Consider the following 5,854-nt stretch of genomic DNA (forward strand, 5'->3'; position numbering starts at 1 on the left):
ATGCCGCATCGCAAGATCTGCAGAATCCGTGGGTTTTTTTGTTTGTGGGTATTTTTGGGTGTTGGAGTGTAGGGTTTTTTAAACCAACAAATCACCAAAAAGGGTGAGACTTTGCGGTGTGTCAGAGGGCAGATAGTATAAACAGGAACTATACCTCATTTCTAGCTTTTGGACGATCAAGAAGAATTTTCAGTGCAAAGCGTTCTTGAGAGGATTTTTTCACGCAGACTCTGGTATTACAGCAACAAAATTATTCAGTCAGCAAGAATGTTAAAGAGACACTCCAAGTAATAGATCTGTAGTCATGAATTTGCTCTCCACATGGGAAATAACGGGAGCACTCACAATCTGGGATATACGGGGAGCCTGTCGCCACGTCCCAGCTTGAAAGCCTCAGTTTGCAGCCTTCCACAACAATTAAACACGTTACATAGAAACACCTCACAAAAAGTTGTATTTCCAGCCATGCAGAAGGAAGTACTTCAGAGCAATGGGAAACTGCAGCCAAGCAGAACGCACTCTATACATTCAGCCAGGAGAGACACTTTCAATGAAAAAACCCAAACGCCACCATGGGAGCCTGAATATCTGCAGTGGAGGGTGGAGTCTGCAACAAATAAAGTGTTTCTGAATGAAGAATCCCTTGTTTTGGCAAGGCCACCAAGCGGGCCGCACACGTTTTTTCTCTCTTTCCCCCATTAAACATGAACAATTGAACTGCGTCAGCGGGAAGGGCCTACACATTAACAAGAAGAAAGCACAAAGGGATATTTCAATAAAGATCAGAGGCAACACAGCAACACAAAATGGATGAGGAGAAACCAATTGGCTGGACAGGAAGATAAATGGTGGCAAAAGACAATCGCCCTGTCGAGCGCCCAGAAACAGAGAGGCGCAGACATTTGTTCTCCAGCGCTTGCGCACAAATTGCTGCTCCCGAACAGGAGAGCTCTTGTTGGAAAGGGGACATGTGTTTCACTTTACAGAAAGCATCCAGTTGCTGCAGGGCTTAAGAGATTTGTGGCGGGCAAGTCGGGGTTGAGGTGCAGAGCTCGTGGCGCTATCTGCTTCGGCCTCACATGACAATCAGAAAAAATAGCTGGTAAAAATAGCTAACGGGCACGCAGCGCCGATACCCTGAGCGACAACACCGTAGACGGGAGCAGCGACCTTTGCACCACGCCGACACTGGCGTCGAAAGGACAAAGGTGCTCGAGCCGCATTTTCTGCCGCCACCGCTCCACGATCGACGCCTCTTCCTGCTTTCCGGCAGCGGGATGGGACAAGACAGGGAGGTGAGGAGGGTTTTTATGTCAAGCATACCCCAGAAAAGACAAAACCTCACTTGCACACCAGCTATGACATGGAGCCAAGACATTCATTTGTTTATGAAGCAGTCTTCCACACATCACATTGCTCTGCTGTTTCAATTGCATACGCACTTCTCCCCGGCTAACAAAACGGGCTAAGATTACACACAAATCTGCAGGTGTAGTGTCTTACCTAACGGGACCACTGATCCCAGCTCCCAGCTTCTGAGTCCAGTTAATGTTGTATTCTTCTAAAATGGATGTTTCCTATTTGAGAAGGAGCAGGGGGAGTGGAGTGTAGGGGGAAAAAAAAACAAACAAAAGAATTAAAAAATTACTACATCCCGTCCAAATAAAGCAGCTCAGCAGACCTGATTTGCAAGATACCTCAGCAGAGAAAGAGCCTGCTTTGGAGTTTTGCTTCACTTAGGAAACAGAAATAGAAATAAAAATGTTCACATAATACTATATCTCAACCTAAAATTATTTCTGTGAAGCTGAGACAGCTCAATCCTGACATTTTGAAATGAGATTATTGAGAAGAGGAAATGGGATCTTGTGCCTTTAATATAGAAAGCACATCAGGGGCACTTTCTCCCCCTCCCCACTCTTCAATCCAGCTTGCTACCTATAAGCAATCCATCACGATTGAGCACAAAGGCCAATTTCAGCACTATTATGTGTTTTTTTCGGTCATACCATACAATGGAAAATGATTTTGCTGCTTTCATAGTGTTTTCAAACCTTTGCAATCATACTGCAAATGAAACCCTACACAACTAGTCTGAGCTTGCCTGATAATGAACCAGGCTGGTGTTTGCAATCCTTTTGTCCAAATCCATACAAACAGGGTTGGGTTTTTGTTCTGACACGGCCTGGGTGCTATCATCATGCTTAAACATGTCACAAGACGGGCTGTAAAACGTAGCTTGGGTGTGTGGCGTTTCAATTAATGCCACTGCCACGTGCCGTTACGCTGACGGTGACCCAACAGCTGAGCAGGGCTGTGCGGTGGCGCGCGCAAACCAGAGTCGCCAAGTAATACGCGCCATAAAATTCTGCCTTTGTTCTTTTCTGAGCATGGCTCCCCAGAGCCAGGAACATGCTGCAAAGGAAAGGAGCTCCTAACAAAAGGCAGCGCCAGAGAAGCTTAAGCAAGCAGGTAAAACACCTTCCAAACAGCCTGAAAACAAATGGAAAAGTCCGATGCTCGTAAAGCAGCTTTATTCTGATCAGATTTGCCCCCTTCTGTTAATTCCCATTCAAAACCTGTGGTGTTTCAGGGTTTGGTCACGCTACAAATGACGAGAAAATGGAGAACGTTAGTGCTCTCAGCCCAGGTATCGCAAACAGCCGTCCCCAGCACAGGCTGAGTGGCCACCGCTGCAGTAATCGTGGATGAACACTCTGGCCAGACCTCAGGCTACATGGATTGAAAACAAAGCAAGAGAGGAAAGTTGATATTTAAGGCCAGATCTGCAGGGCTTAGAGAGTGCAAAAGACAACTCTGAAAGGAAAAATCACCTTTGAACGCAGTCTGGAGCGGGTATGACCAAAATCTTAAGCGACTAGCTTGAAAGGCGTAAAAGAAAAAGTTAAAATTAACTGGAGGGTTTACAAGGGGTTTTAAAAGAATGGGGAAGAAAAGCCTAGTGAATCACACCTAGTTTGTTGTTTACAAGTGGAGGCCAAAAGAAACCTCCTTGTTGATTCAACTACCATAACTTTTGCTCATGAGAAGCATACTAGGGAAAAGCTAATTTAATTTTCCTGCTATTCAGATACAGAGAATTGAAGGCATCATAGGTGGAATGGAAACACAATTTTAGAAGAGCGTTAATGAGCAGAGAAAGGGCTTCTCTGAACTGGGGATACCTCCTCAGCACACGCTTTCAAGGTGACAATTAGTGTTTAAGTTATGAAGTCAAACCACTGGAATGGAAAAGCAAAACCCTCGGGAGCAATAGCGTGACTAAGTGGCAACAACTCTTTCTTATTTTTATAGAGCTTTGAAGTCTGTTGCTCCTGTTCCAAAACCAAAGAAGGGCCCTGCCTGCCCCAAAACTTACTCAACTCTTTCAACTGCACAGGTTGGTCTAAAAACAGAGAGTGTCTTCACATACAAGCCCAGTCTCGACTCAACAGTTTCTGCTGCCTCGTGCCACCGAGACCATTTGCTTCATTCCAGCAGAACCAAGAAGCTCATGAGGAATTGGAGAGTCTGTGATTTATGAAGCAAATGAAGCAAGACTAAGATCTGATAGTTCTCAGCTCCTGACGGACACGTTCAACAACTACAAATAAGTCAATTTTTAACAAAAATTAATTTCCCCTTTCATATTCTGCGTATTTGCCAGACCTAAGGAAAAAAAAAGCCAACATTTTTGCTTTCTGCATTTTTACGCCGAAATCTTCATTTACCAGAGCAGCCTTACAAGTTACAATGAAAAACTAATATCTAGTGGTCAAGAAACACTATTTACCATTTCTTAATGGCATAAAATACAGTACTTGAGAACTTCGGAGTCCATCTATGTACAGAGTTGCTTACACCTCCTAGTTCAGAAACAGAAGCTCCAGATCTTACCCTATGTAGCTGCAAATCGGCACAAGCTCATAATATTACAACAGCATCAAATATTAAAAACCTACTGATATAAAAACGTCCCTCTGAAAATATAAAAATCTATTTCAAGCAGTAAGAAGCCTAAATGCCCTGCCTCCTCACTTGCATCAATGTGCTGTGGAAGCAGGCAGCAGAGGGTACAGCGTCCCGTACTTAGCTCCACTTCTGGAGAATAAAACAACTTACAGTAGCCCTGCTGCACAGCACTGAACTCGTAGACCAACTGACAGGTCAGCTGGAACTAATCTGCTGCGGCTGGGAACAGAGGAGGCAGAAGAGTGCCGGGGAGAGCACTTTCAAAAAAAAAAAATCTGCAGTGGTCCAATTTCTTACAGTAAATCCTACGGTTAAAGGAACTTCACACTTCCAATCACTCCTTACATTCATTTCCAGCAGGCAAAAGGAATAAACTAACTTGAAATGTATTCAGTTATATATATAAGGTTTCCCATAAACTTTAAGCATTGAGTTCTCTCCAGTAGCATGATCCCCCGGCAAGCTCAGGGTACATAAACCAACGGTTTGAGCATCCTCCCGCGTAGAGTCAGCAGGCTGCGACTCTAACAGCACGGAAAGGCAGGACCCAGAGTTCTCCCAGCCTGATCTCCCACAAACTGCTTTCAGGCAGGCATCAGGACCACTTAGGGGAAAGCTCAGGCATTCCTCAGTTTCCACTGAAGACCGAGGGGAAAAGGTCTGAAACAAGGTACTTAAGAAAAGTGCATACTCCTCGCAGTCCATTAAAAAAATACAGACTGCTGCTTGGACAAACTCCACCTATTCAACAAGTGAAATGCCAACAACCAGCGTAACTCCACCAGCACCGCTCCAACATGCAGCCTTTTAACTTCAGCTCGTTTGCTTTAAACAGCGATCGCTATCTGGAATCACAGACCTTAGACCTGCAGACACAGGCAGAAACCGATCAAACTTGAACAACCACTAAGTATTTGAGAAGCAGAGAAATTGGCATAATACATGAAAGTATTAAATTATAGCTTAGATTCAGGCAATGCCTATAAGCCAAATGATTTGCCCAGAATATGTTCTTGCTCAGAACCCCTCCAAACTGAGAAGGGCAAGAGGCAGACACAGCACCGTCCCTACCACTACACAACTGCTTCAGCTTTTTTGGCTTGTTTCTTTGTTTTTAACATCCAAGAGCTCTAATGCAGACCTTTACCTTCACATGAAATACCATCGAAACACCTGAAAAACCTTTCTGAAAGCCTCCTGGACAGCTACTTCACCTGCACTGTGCCAAGAACGGTAACGAAGCAGGAAAAGACAGTATACAATTTCAATAGTTGATCTCACAGCTTAATTACAATCTGCATTGTCTGAACATAGCGCTTAAGACTTCCTTCCACTTTGGGCTTTTTCAGTTCAAAAAGCAAGACCAAGATATTTTAAATCAGTCCTGACTTCAACAATACAGGGCTGTGTTGCTACTTCTCTTGGTTTGATTTTTGCCCCCCGTGAGCTTTGTAAAGACAAAGCCCACCACGGCAGGCAGCAGGATTAAGGAAAGGTGGCAAATGCCAATACACAGGGTCTCTTCACCCACAGGCTTAAGGAATTCATTAATCTTATTAAAATAAGCATTTATTAAGACATCCAGAATCTGTGACAGCAAATGCTTCACGCAAGGTAAATAGCCTGCGGAGAGTCCTTAAAACACTGTTTTACTGTCACTATCTCAAAAGGGTTTCCCCAGCTTCTTCAGTAAGTCTGCTCAGCCAGGGCACAGAAGAATTCCCCGGGAAGCACTAAGCTCTCACACTGATTCCCGCTGTAAAAAAAGAAATCTGAATCTGTTCAGCTGCTCTACCACCACTTGAAAACACAAACATCCCACACACCAGATCTGTTTTCATGACAGCATCCGAACAGGAACTCGGAGATGGATGGAGGCAAC

General features: G+C 44.3%; 1 protein-coding gene across 2 annotated transcripts in view; it reads right to left on the reverse strand.

Annotated features, from left to right (window-relative positions):
• Positions 1 to 2,544, reverse strand: part of MAPKAPK5 (mitogen-activated protein kinase-activated protein kinase 5) — a 17,238-nt gene extending 14,694 nt beyond the window's left edge. For both annotated transcript variants that reach the window (XM_009877714.1, XM_009877713.1), the window contains exons 1-3: positions 2,521 to 2,544; positions 1,504 to 1,577; positions 155 to 230 (exon numbers count right to left, since the gene is read on the reverse strand). The gene's annotated coding sequence lies outside the window, so the exon portion shown is untranslated. The remainder of the gene's footprint in view (positions 1 to 154; positions 231 to 1,503; positions 1,578 to 2,520) is intronic.
• Between the last annotated feature and the right edge of the window lie 3,310 nt (positions 2,545 to 5,854).

This window comes from Apaloderma vittatum, unplaced genomic scaffold, assembly GCF_000703405.1.
Source record: "Apaloderma vittatum isolate BGI_N311 unplaced genomic scaffold, ASM70340v1 scaffold20611, whole genome shotgun sequence".
In the NCBI taxonomy this organism is placed as follows: domain Eukaryota; kingdom Metazoa; phylum Chordata; class Aves; order Trogoniformes; family Trogonidae; genus Apaloderma; species Apaloderma vittatum.